The following is a 13,330-nucleotide window of genomic DNA, read 5'->3' as shown; positions in this document are numbered from 1 at the left end:
CTCACCTCCATCCTCATGCTAACCCCTATGCTGACCCTAACCCTGACCCTGCTCCTCTAACCCTAACCCAACTCCTACCTTAACCCTGTCCTTAACCTTTTTAACCCTATCTCTAAACCATAACCACTGCACCTAAGAAATTGCCATAAACCCCTTCCCTCCATCACTACCATTTTTACTGTAAGACCCTCGGAGGGCGTGGACCCTCACACCCCAACTCCGGAAAGGTGCCCCCCCCCAAATCACTCACAAGAAGCGGTCTTGATACAAAAGCATGAGGTTTTTTATATTCCAGTGCACTGGGGTCTGCAGCTATATTCCACATGGGGTACAGGACTGGGAACCCTTGGTACAGGGTTTAGACAGCTTTTATAGGGTTACAACAAAGCCCGCGCACATTACAAACCAATCATCTCAATAGCATCCAGTGTGGACCAATCAATTTGAACTATCCAAGCCCGCGCTTTGCCCAGGAAGTCTGCTTTTTGATAGGGCTCCTGGGTAGTGTGGCACAGCTCATTTCCTGTTCTCATTCACTCACAGGTGCTGTCAGTAACCCACCCTGCCATAAAACAGTCAAGAATGACCTTTTGCCTACTGCTAGGGGGCAGAGTCTAGGGAAAATTAGGCTAAATTTTTCCATCCTTACATTACCTGCTTTCCTTTCACTGATGATTCTCAAAGTCGAAATTCAATTTGTGTTGCCACAACCTTGGCATCTCTTCTCTGCTACAAGGCTGAGACCTTTGAGGAAGGCTTTAAAGAGGAAGAATTGGGGAATTCCTGTTTGGCATCCATCCGCTGCCGGATTGATCTTCACACTCACAAGTGCGATGTTTACCTCTCTCACAAATCCGGCAAGTGTTATAGCAACAAAAATGAAATAATGAGACTGAGCAAAATCAAAATGCACAGGCAGCATCGTGCCTTCACTAACAAGATGGTCGATGTTCAGAGTGCTATGGAGGCTGACTTTACTCTGGGTATCAGGTGCAACAAGTTGTGCTGAATGAGTATGCACATATCTGGGGAAGAGAGCACACAAGCAACTTGGTGCTCCCAGTTCTGAGATCAAATGCACATGAGTAGAGGACTGGGAAGGGGAAGGCACAAGGAGAGGAGGAGGAGTCAGGCAAATGAAAAGGTGTCAAGGGAGAAGAGCCAGGGAAGGCTAAGAGGAAAGCAGAGAGAAACTGGGAAATGGGGGAAGGGAGCTCCAGAACAGGAGATGAGAAGAGTCAGTGTCAGCTGGGGGTGGGGCAGGAAATTGAGATTAGGATTAGACAAACGATCCACAAATGGCCATCAGTACACAGTAGTCCAGCATACCAATTTTGAATGCCAGTCAGCCAGTTAGGAGTTAACTGGCAGAGGCAACTTCATCTTTTAAATCAACTTAATGGTACAAACTTTGAGCTCCCCCCACCCCTGAAATGAGTACATTTTTTCCACCTGCCTCCACTGGTCTTGTCCTGCTGCCGCGCCAGCCCCAAATAATACACAAAGACTCTGTATTGGATATTATACTGTTGGCCAGATACTAGTTTCTTATTGGCTAGCTTTGTCTTAAGTATTAACCCATTTCTGCTGATCTATGTATTTTCACATGGCCGTCTCTTACCAGGGAGGCGGCTGGCGTCCAGATCTCTCCAGACTCTCCATCTTGACTCCTCCTTACTACTTCCTATTTCCTCCTTGTCTCCTAGTCCCTCCTATCTTCCTTTCCTATTGGCCAACAGTGCTTTATTATTAACCAGTATGAGAAACATATACAGAATGACATATCCCATCACCACCCCCCCAGGAGAAAAGAGCTCCCTGGGGGTAGAGGGAGGACCTCTATGACCCCTTTACCTCCAGGTACATTTCAGGTAAAATACCAGTGACCATAGCATAGCCCAGAGCATTCACCATCCCAGGAAGGGCAAGGGAGAAAAGCTGGCTCCTGTCTGACCACAGGGACCCTGGCTGATCAGCCTCTGGGGAAATAAGTAAGTCCTCCAAGGCCTTTCCCACATCCCAAGAGAGCTGGCAGGCTCCAGCCAACCTCCTCACTAGCTGCTGAGGCCTAGTCTTAAGCAAAGGCCATCTGTTACTCCACCAGCATTCCAATGGGGTAAAGGTGCAAACCCACCACCAGGCTCCTGTCCCTTTTGACTTTGGAGCTGGAGTGAGGTCTTGGGAAGACAGCTCCTTAAGGACCCCAACTCCCTCCATCAACAGTGGCCAAGAAACAAAAGTAATCCTCTCAGGGAAGCATGGGCAGCCCCACAGTTATTTGTCCTGGTTCAATGGTACCCTAATCCCAATCCCAGCACATCACAATCTTAGCACCTTGCTGAGATTACAACAAGCAGCCTGGATATGGGAAGGACATGGATGTGATGTGAACGCCAGCCTTACACATTACCAGCTTGTCTTAGGTTTCTATTGCTGTGAAAGGACACCATGACCACAGCAAGCAACTCTTCTAAAGGAAACATTTAATTGTCATGGCTTGCTCACAGTTCAGAGGTTAAGTCTATCATGGTGGCAGGCAGGCAGGCAGGATGCTGGAGAAATATTCAAGCGTTAGAAATGGCTGGGTAGGGTCCTACCTCGAACAAGCAGAGGAACACTGTACACATGACATCTACTGCATGCATGCTTGTTTTGTCCTCACCGCTTGCATCTCCGTTCTCCTCCATTTTCAATGCTAACCATGTATGTCGTCTCTCTTAGGGTCCTCCTTGTTTCCTAGTTTCTCTTGGGGTGTGAACTGCGGGCCTGTGATCCTTTGCTCTATGTCTAATACCCATTTAGGAGAAATGCTGTCCTTCCAGGATGTGGCCACTGAGTTCTCGCCAGAGGAGAGGCAATGCCTGGAGCCTGCTCAGTGAAAGCTGTACAGGGATCTGATGTTGGAGAATTACAGCCACCTTGATTTCCTGGGTCTTGCTGTCCATAAGCCACACCTGGTTACATCTCTGGAGCAAAGACAAGAGCCTTCAGATGTGAAGAGACAAGCAGCAGCCACTGTGCACCCAGGACCAAGACCTCATGATTATAACATTTATAACAAGGCCGTTGATTGCAACTCACTATGTATTCAACGCCAGAGAATTTATACATTGGAGAAGACTTATAATTGTGAAGAATATCATATGAGCCATAGTTCTTATAAGACACTTTCCATACACCAGAGACTTCACACGGGAGAGAAACCCTACACATGTAAAGGATGTCATAAGGCCTTCAGTACGTGCTCATCACTTTTTATACATCAGAAAGATCATCCTGATGAAAAAACACACAAGCATGAAGAATGTGACAAAGCCTTTCATTGTCTCTCATCTCTGAGGAGACAAGAGAGTTCATACTGGAAAGAAACCCCATGAGTATGAATAGTGTGAAATTGGTTTTTCTTTTCTCTTTTTTCTTTTTTCTTTTTTTTCTTCTTCGAACCTTGAATGACATAAACAGCAAAGAAAATTCATTCTAAAGACAATGTGCAGAAATGTGCTGAACCTGTCAAAGGCTGTTTATCTTTATATCTTTATGGATAACATAATATAGTTCATGTGGGAGGGAAATCCAACAGAGGTCTTAAAAGTTTTATCTCTACAACCCTCGAAGCACATCAGATGATTCATTCTCACTACAAACTCCATGAGTGGGTGAACTGTGGTAAAAATCTTTGTTAACAATTCAGATCTTATTCAACTCGATTGAATCCATCGTGGAGAATATGAAGTTAATTGTTTTGCAGTGTCAACACGAATATCTAACTTTCAACAGCACTTTTGCCACATTTGTTTCATACAAGTATTTCACTTGTCATTTGTCTGCTAGCTGCTTCAGTGGTAGCCATGGGTTTTTCCTGTTTCTTCAGGTAGTCCTGCTCCAGAAGGAAAAGGTCATCATGACGTTTTAGATTCTGACCACCAGGAGGCAGCATTGCTCCTTATTCCTCCTGCGAAGTCAGGGCTTTACAGAATGATGTCATAGCTTGCCACTCAGGACACCCTGCAGACATAAAATTCTGGTTACAGAATCTTCTACTGAACTGGTTCTTGGCATACATCCGTTAGCCCTCTTTGCTTACCTGTTGGCTTAGTTACTACCCTTAACACATTTTCTCATGCCAACAACAATATTTCTGTGAAGAAATTGAAATACCAAATAGAAATGAGCAGTGTCCATCAAAACCTTGCTAGTGATGGTTTGTAGTTCAGCTCACACCAGTCACTTTGAAATATAAGGAAAGCCATCAATGTCTTTGAATAAATAGTATGAGAAATCAGGTGGCATTCTATGATTATCAAGATTCCAGAAATCATTCTGGGCTCATGACTACCAGTCTAGTACCTGTCGACCTGGTGGTCACTATTGCCTAAAGACTGAGACTATTTGGGCCCCATCAAAACCTTGCCCTGAAAACCAAATAAACAACCACAATAGCACCACCATCACCACCAACAGCAAAGCCATTCTGTAACACATATTTCAAAATTATTTGTATAGATTTGTCTTTATTATCTTGTTAGATTGACGTAACTTTAAGGCAGTTATTCATCAGAAGTAAATGCCGAAGCAGTGTTGCCTGTGACAGGAGGCCAGATGAACACCGGGATATCTGGGGGAAGAAAAAAAAAAATCGACTCAGTGTTTATGTATGGGTGTTTGCTCCTATTTTCAACAGGCATTAGTTGAGTGCTCCATGGAGAAGTTAGTTGTTGAGCTCAATCTCCGGGAAGGGCATTTATGATAGCCTTTCCACGGAAGCTGAGATTGTTAGTTGGGAGCAGTCTTGTAGTTCTCTCGACCTTTCTTTGTGTTCAGCTTTATCTTCAAACCAATATTGGCTCCCTCTTTTATGTTCTCTCTCTCTGATGGAGAGGACAAGACCATGAGGTAGAAGAACATAGAGACAGCTTACCTGAAGAAGGAGGAGCTAAGGGCCACTAGACTGATAGCTGGGAAGCCAGCAGGGGACTGACTCGGGCCCCCCTGAATATGGGTCTCAGCCCGAAGGTCTGAGCAGGCTAAGAGACCTCAGACAGTGGAGCCAGGATGTATCCCTTGTGCACAAAAGAACTTTGCAAACATATCCCCCATGGAGGGATAACTGCCTTATTCTAGAGACAGGAGAGAAGCCCTAGTCCCTACTTCACAGGACCTGTCACATCTACATGACCCCAACTGGATGGCATTCCCCTACATATGGAATTGTGGTGGGGGGATGGGAGGGGAGGGTGTTTAGAGTGCATGTGAGAGGGCAGAGAGGGTAAAAGGGAGGGAAGGAGGGAGGGAGGGCTGGAGGGGAAGGAGAGCTGGAGGGGAGGGAGGGAGAGGGAACTGGGATCGACATGTAAAATAATAAATTAAAAAAAATGATTTGACTCCAAAATTTAACTTGAAGAACAAGTTACTGGGGAAAAGGATTTCTATTTTTGTTTCCACAGAAAATGAAAAGATGTAGATTCCTTCCAGACTAATGTGGTTTGATCACGCCAGACCGCCTGAAACAGAGTACAAGCTGATCCTACATTCAAAACAGCTGGACAAAACAGCCCTACAGACTACAGCTAGGATATCTGAATCTTCTTCGAATCCCACAAGACAGCGTCCCTTACCAGCAGGAAGTAGTTTGGAAAGAACGACACCCAAATTCCCAAATATTTTGTATAAATATTTGTTATCATTTAACTGGACTTTGTTATATGAAATTCAATAAAAAATTATAAATAAAAAAAATCTACAGTACCATTAATGACAATCACACATTCACTGACAACTTGAATGTGACCTTTCATTACCATTGGCCTCCTTGATGATACAGAGTTGTTTAAGGTTTTTACCGTCCAGTTAATGCAATTAAGTGATTGTCATTGGACACTCATTTATTATTAAATTACAATAGTTCTTTTTAACTCTACCCTATGTAGTTTTCTAGGTGTGTGAGCACCTGTATTGAACAAAACAATCAATGTCACTATTTTCTTTGTAGCTACAATTCTACAGACCATTTGGTGATAATCATTTCTTCACTATCTTTGTAGAATGACACCTGACAATGACCTCTGGGATCCATGTGCTCACACACACACACACACACACACACACACACACACACACACACACACACACACACACACACAAACACACACAAACACACACATAAAAACAATCACAAAATTAGTAGAAGAATCAGGAATCACAGCTATCATCTTTGTCCATCTGTTTTATCTCAAACCTTTACCCTGTTTATTGAAAACTATGTCCCTTACATAAAGGTGAAGTTGAAAAGCATTAGGATACAATTGGTCATTTTTCTACCATTTCTCTCTTGCTCTGTGGGTCACCTTTATTTTCCCCAATTTCTTACATAACTCGTTCTAGTTTTAACTCTGCTGCTGTGTTAAAAAAAAAAAAATAAATCCCAACAAAAGGCAATTTGGGGGAGAAAGGATTTGTCTGGCTCAGAATTCCTAGCAGTCCATTATTGCAGGCATATCAACAGTGCAGGGACTTGAAGTAGCTAGTCACATCATAGGCAGAGAAAAGCAAGAGATGTGGACATGTTCCCTCGCTTCCTTGATATGCTCATCTGAATTTCTCCACTCTTACATAGTTAAGGTTCCCGTGCCCAGGGAACAGTGCCACCCTCAGTTGTGTGGGCCTTCTCAGAAGAATGAACTTAATTAAGACATTCCACTCACCCCAGACATGACCGCAGGCCCTATACATTGTAAAATTTCCCTGTATGTGATTGTTCTCCCAAGCGATATAATGCTGTCTTGGTTTGACAAATAAAGTTAGCCAGAATGACAAATCTAAAATATGGATTCAAAACTAGACACGATTAAATAGCTGACTATAAACTGTTTAGTTTTTCACATACAAATACACACTGAGTACTTCGGCATTTTCAAAGTAGATTCTATGACCTGCAGCTTCATGAGGTGGCTGGAATCCACCGGAAGTTATTATTTTCCTTTTTTAAGGATGGAACTGTGGAGCTATTTCTGTGTTGAAATCAACCTCACTTTTATGTCCCTCTAGTTTGAATCATAGTAGTTCACTGTGTAAACAATTGCCTTGTGTAGAGCACTGGAAACTATAAAGCGCCATTGCTATAGATAAAAACCGACATGGCCTTTCTGGTTTGTGAATTTGGTTTTTTGTTTGTTTGTTTGTTTGTTTTTGGCGTGTGGGTATTTTAACATCAATCTCCCTTTAGGTGTCATGATTCTTTTTTCTTTCACGGTTTATGTAAGACACAAAATGAAAGACAAGAAAATATGCAAGGGATAAAGCATCTCATGGAAAATAACCTAATGGAAAGGAAGTATCAGAATATATATATGTATAAATGTAATGTAAAGTATATCACTATAAATCATTTGATTCAATGTTGCTATTTATTTTATCATCTTTAGTATTATTTTATTGAGGTTATTGGATTAACTACTGGAAGGACATTGTAACCTTTTGAAGAATATTTTATAACAATATCTGCATAGTAGCTGTCTCAGGTTAAGAGTATAATCTCTGAACCTTGCTGGAGTAGAAGTCCCCGTCTTAAGTAAGCGCTTCCCCAACAGTGCAGTTCAGGAAACATTCTATGAAAGGTCTCAGTCCCTCTTTAGCTCAGCTAGACCTTTACTTTCACAAATCATCCAGAAATAGTTGAACAAATGGTAATTGCTACATTTTGTTAAGCTAACACTAGTTCACATCTCCTGTGTACTTGCCACACACTTCTTAGAAAGGATTGCTCCACTTTAAAATTTCTCTGCAAAAAAAAAAAAAAAAAAAAAAAAAAAAAAGGTTTCAATGCTTTGGTGGCAAGTTGAGGAATGCTGTGCCCACAGGTAGGAAATCAATTCTATCATGATTAATGTATTGCTTTTATAGAAATAGTGTGGGAAATTGAAAACAGGAAACAAGCATCAAGTAAAGAATTTCACAAACCCTTTAAAATCCTCATCTCTGGAGGACTGGTGGCATAAAATATCCTGATGTTGGAGATGTCAGAGCTTTGGGATACCCACCAAGGATGGCTGCTGACTGGGAGTGGAACCAGTCCAAGAGGGGCAAAGTGTGTTGTAGTCAGCAAAACTGATGGAGTTTTAGATCTGGAGTGCTTTGACATCACACATGGGGATGCTGTGTTTGGAGTTTTCTCAGCTGCTTTTGGACTTGCTTTGATCGTGTATTTCCTTGTGAAACTCCCTTACCTGAGTTTTGGAATGGTAATGCATATCTTGTGCCATCATATGTTGGGAGTGTGTGTTCTTCTTTTTGATTTTAATTTTGAAAGGGGAATGACTGCTAAGAGATTGCCATGCAACTTTGAACATTATGGAGACTTTGCAGTTAGAATAAATGCGTTTTTTCATTGCGATAGTTTTACAAGCTTATGGAAGACATGGAATGTGGTAGTTTGAACATAGTTGTCCCCACTAACTCATAGAGTGACACTGTTAGGAGGTGTCGCTTTGTTAGGGTAGGCATGGCCTTGTTGGAGGAAATGTGTCACTGTGGGGGAACAAACACATCCTAAGGATATTTTTTTGTTGTTGTTGTTGTTTGATTTTAGATAGTATTCCATGTATTTGAATCCAGCATTAGACTTATTTATTTTTTTTTTTAGCCTAAGATGACTTCTGATTTTCCTGTCTCTCCTTTCTATATGTTGGGGCTGTAGGCAAGCACTATCACATCTGTATTTTGAGGTGCTGGGAATGAAACCCAGGGCTTTTTGAGTAACAATCAATTACTTCACCCAATGAATCATACCTTCATGTACCAAATATATATGGTTTGTGGGACTAGCTTGCCTGCCAAGTGGAACTATAACTATGGCTTTTCTTGTTGTTGTTGTTGTTTTTGTTTTTGTTTTGTTTTGTTTTGTTTGTTTGTTTGTTTAAAGCTGCTTACAATTATCACTCCACTGAAGAGTTTGACTTAGCCTGCCATAGGAGACCCACCTCTTTGCATGTAAGTTAGGGCATTTCAAGAGCAGTAAATACCTACCTTCAGGATTGGTAGTACCATTACATGGGCTTATATCTTGAAATGAATAAAAAAAAGGAGTGAGGAGAAGTCCAACCAAGCACCAGCGTCCATCTTTCTGCCTCCCCAAAGATGACAGAGAGACCAGTTCTCTCATGTGCCTATCCCAGTTCCTCCGTACTGCACTGGATTATATGTTTTCTTAAGCCAATCCTCAACATATATTCCTTCTTCCTTCAATTTTTGCTTTGGCCCTTAGATCACGTCAATGAGAAACACAATAAATTAGTCAAATCTCTATTTTTCTTTGATCTCTTTATATTGACTTAAGCTCTCTTCTGCTTTCCTCCACTAACCAGTAGTCAGAATCCTTTCTCTTTTTCCTGCCCAAGTCTTTCAGAGGAGCAGAGAACCTTGTAAAAGCAGGCTTTTTTTTTTCTTTTTGATCCAGAACATTCAAGGTCTTCTTCATAGAGCCCACTGGCCCACAAGAATTAAATGCACACTGTATTTAAAATCATGTGAATCCTTTTACATTAGATACAATCTAAATTTAGTAATTTTACATTAAAGTCTCTCTTCATTGAGTTTCACAATATTTTTGATATAATGACCACCATCCTTTTCCTCATGGCTGTGAAAGTCACCATACAGGTGAATTTTCTTTGTGGGCTTCCGTTTGATTCATGAGCATAAACCAAAATGTGAACTTATTCCAGATACATATTTACATATCCAAAAAACACAGTGCATTAGACGGGTTAATTGTTTTGTTGTTGTTTTTAAGAAATGCATGGAGAGTGTTTTGTATGTTGACAGTCTCTCATTTTCAACTTGTAATTACTGATTTAATCAATCAATGAGACCACCTGCTTATACATCGATTATTAGGCTAACCTTCTAGGATGACAAATAATATTACAGTTTCTCAATAACTTTTATGGAGTAAGTAAAACTTCACAAATGGCCTTTTTCATTATATATATAATATTATCTATATTATATATATGTATATATATACATATACATATAAGCATATATGTTTTCAGGTTTGACTATTTGTGATCATTTGCTATTGAATAATACTCTGGGGGATTGTATTTTTTTATACAATTTGTCAGTTGCCTGCAGTTCTATGCAGGATTGATGTTGTGATTTTCTACAGAAGGGAGAGGGAATTGGGATCGATATGTAAAACAAGAAAAAATAATTAAAACGATAAACATTTAAGAAGGAATATCTTAAGTTTACATTTTCAATAAAAAGTTATGCCTCCTCATATATTTTGTTGTAGAAGATCTTATTCAACTCAATTGAATCCATCGTGGAGAATATGAAGTTAATTATTTTGCAGTGTCAACACGAATATCTAACTTTCAACAGCACTTTTGCCACATTTGTTTCATACAAGTATTTCACTTGTCATTTGTCTGCTAGCTGCTTCAGTGGTAGCCATGGGTTTTTCCTGTTTCTTCAGGTAGTCCTGCTCCAGAAGGAAAACGTCATCCTGATGTTTTAGATTCTGACCACCAGGAGGCAGCATTGCTCCTTATTCCTCCTGCGAAGTCAGGGCTTTACAGAATGATGTCATAGCTTGCCACTCAGGACACCCTGCAGACATAAAATTCTGGTTACAGAATCTTCTACTGAACTGGTTCTTGGCATACATCCGTTAGCCCTCTTTGCTTGCCTGTTGGCTTAGTTACTACCCTTAACACATTTTCTCATGCCAACAACAATATTTCTGTGAAGAAATTGAAATACCAAATAGAAATGAGCAGTGTCCATCAAAACCTTGCTAGTGATGGTTTGTAGTTCAGCTCACACCAGTCACTTTGAAATATAAGGAAAGCCATCAATGTCTTTGAATAAATAGTATGAGAAATCAGGTGGCATTCTATGATTATCAAGATTCCAGAAATCATTCTGGGCTCATGACTACCAGTCTAGTACCTGTCCACCTGGTGGTCACTATTGCCTAAAGACTGAGACTATTTGGGCCCCATCAAAACCTTGCCCTGAAAACCAAATAAACAACCACAATAGCACCACCATCACCACCAACAGCAAAGCCATTCTGTAACACATATTTCAAAATTATTTGTATAGATTTGTCTTTATTATCTTGTTAGATTGACGTAACTTTAAGGCAGTTATGCATCAGAAGGAAATGCCGAAGCAGTGTTGCCTGTGGCAGGAGGGATATCTGGGGAAAAAAAAAAATCTAGAGTACCATTAATGACAATCACACATTCACTGACAACTTGAATGTGACCTTTCATTACCATTGGCCTCCTTGATGATACAGAGTTGTTTAAGGTTTTTACCGTCCAGTTAATGCAATTAAGTGATTGTCATTGGACACTCATTTATTATTATATTACAATAGTACTTTTTAACTCTACCCTATGTAGATTTCTAGGTGTGTGAGCACCAGTATTGAACAAAACAATCAATGTCACTATTTTCTTTGTAGCTACAATTCTACAGACCATTTGGTGATAATCATATCTTCACTATCTTTGTAGAATGACACCTGACATTGACCTCTGGGATCCGTGAGAAGGTATGGACAGGCTTATGTGGGAATTTGGAAGAAGGAAAGGGAGAAGAAATGACATAATTATATCATAATTTCACCAATTAATAGAAGATCATAAAAAATCCTTTAAAATGACTCCCATGGTTGTTGAGATTTACTTTGGCATTGAAGTAAACCAGCTCGAAGGAAGCCATATTGACGTAAAGTCCATCATATTCAAGTAAGTCAGATATTCACAGATACAATTTCAGTTTCTTCCACTACAACATAAATTCACTTTTCTAAATTAAATTTGAAACAAGGTTGTTTTACATGCCAGTCCCAGTTCTCTCAACCTCCCACCCTCTCCTATCACACACATCAAACCCCAGCCCATCGCATTTCATTTGAGGCCTTCCAAAGTCTGTCATATCATTTGGGTCAGGTCCTAGGCCCTCCCCTGTGTGTCTAGGCTGAGGGAGTGTCCCTCTATGTGGAATGGGCTTCCAAAGTTCTTTCATGTACTAGGGATAAAAACTTATCCACTACCAGAGGCCCCATAGACTGCCCAGTCCTCCTAACTAACATTCACATTCAGAGGGTTTGGGTCAGTCCTATGCTAGTTTCGCAGCTATCAGACTGGGGGTGGGGGGGGTGGGTGCATGAGCTCCCCCTTGGTCATGTCTGCCCATTCTGTGGATTTCTCCAGCTTGGTCTTGACCCCTTTGCTCATCACTCCTTCCTTTCTGTTACTGGATTCCAGGAGTTCGGCTAGTGTTTAGCTGTGGGTGTCTGCTTCTTCTTCCATCAGCTACTAGATGAAGGCTTTAGGATGGCATAAGAAGTAGTTAGTTGTCCATCTCATTATCGTGGGAGGGCATTGAAGGTAGCCTCTCCACTATTGCTTAGATTGTTAGTTGGGTTTTTCCTTGTAGATCTCTCGACGTTTCCCTAGGGCCAGATTTCTCCTTAATCTATAATGGCTTCCTCTATTATGGTATCTCTTTTCTTGTTCTCTTCTATTCTTCCCCTTTCTCAATCTTCCTGTTCTCTCATGCCCACATCTCCCCTCCTCTTCTCTAGTCTTAATGTTGTAATCAAAAGTACTTCATGCAAAAACTCAAAATCTATCAATGACAAACTTCATATGTCAAGTAAACAGAAAAATCCTAACTATTATGGGTAAGGTTATTCAAAACCGAACTACTGACATTGGAAATAAACTTATACATTTCTGAGATACGATTAAAAAATAATTGGTAATTTTACTAGGCAGGGTTCTGTAGAAGAACCCTACATAAATAATTTGTAGAGTGCATCTTTATAGGTAAGAAATGGGATGTATTCGATCGGCTTGTAGGTTATGGTCCACCTAGAACAACAACGGCTGTCTATAAATGAAAGGTCCCACAATCCAGTGGGTATGCTCAGTACAAGGGTATGCGTATTTTATCTGCTCTATAATATATAACAGCCTGCCAAAGAAGTAACCTCTAATAGCAGTGAAAGAATAGACCTGCTAACATGACAAGCAGGCAAAAGGAATGAAGTTTCTTTTTCCACGTCCTTCGTGTAGACTGCCAAGAGAAGGTGTGACCAAGTTAAGAAGGTTCCTCCCTCAAAAGGTCTGGGTCAAAGGTGAATCTACCCATTTGAATGATCCAGATTAAAAGTTTGTCTTCCAACTTCAGCTGACTAAATTAAGCACAAATCTGTCACAGGTGTGCCGAGTCATTTTTGTTTTTTTTTTTAGTTAACTCCAGATATAGTCAAGTTGATGGCTATAAGAATAGCCATCACAGTGATGTT

The 13,330-nt window shown here is 40.7% G+C and overlaps 1 pseudogene; it reads left to right on the top strand.

Moving 5' to 3' along the window:
- Positions 1–2,804: 2,804 nt before the first annotated feature.
- On the top strand, positions 2,805–3,377 carry LOC127220762 (zinc finger protein 58-like; annotated as a pseudogene).
- The last annotated feature ends 9,953 nt before the right edge of the window (positions 3,378–13,330 follow it).

This window comes from Phodopus roborovskii, unplaced genomic scaffold, assembly GCF_943737965.1.
Source record: "Phodopus roborovskii unplaced genomic scaffold, PHOROB, whole genome shotgun sequence".
Taxonomy (NCBI): Eukaryota; Metazoa; Chordata; class Mammalia; order Rodentia; family Cricetidae; genus Phodopus; species Phodopus roborovskii.
This window is presented reverse-complemented; position numbering and strand designations above follow the sequence as displayed.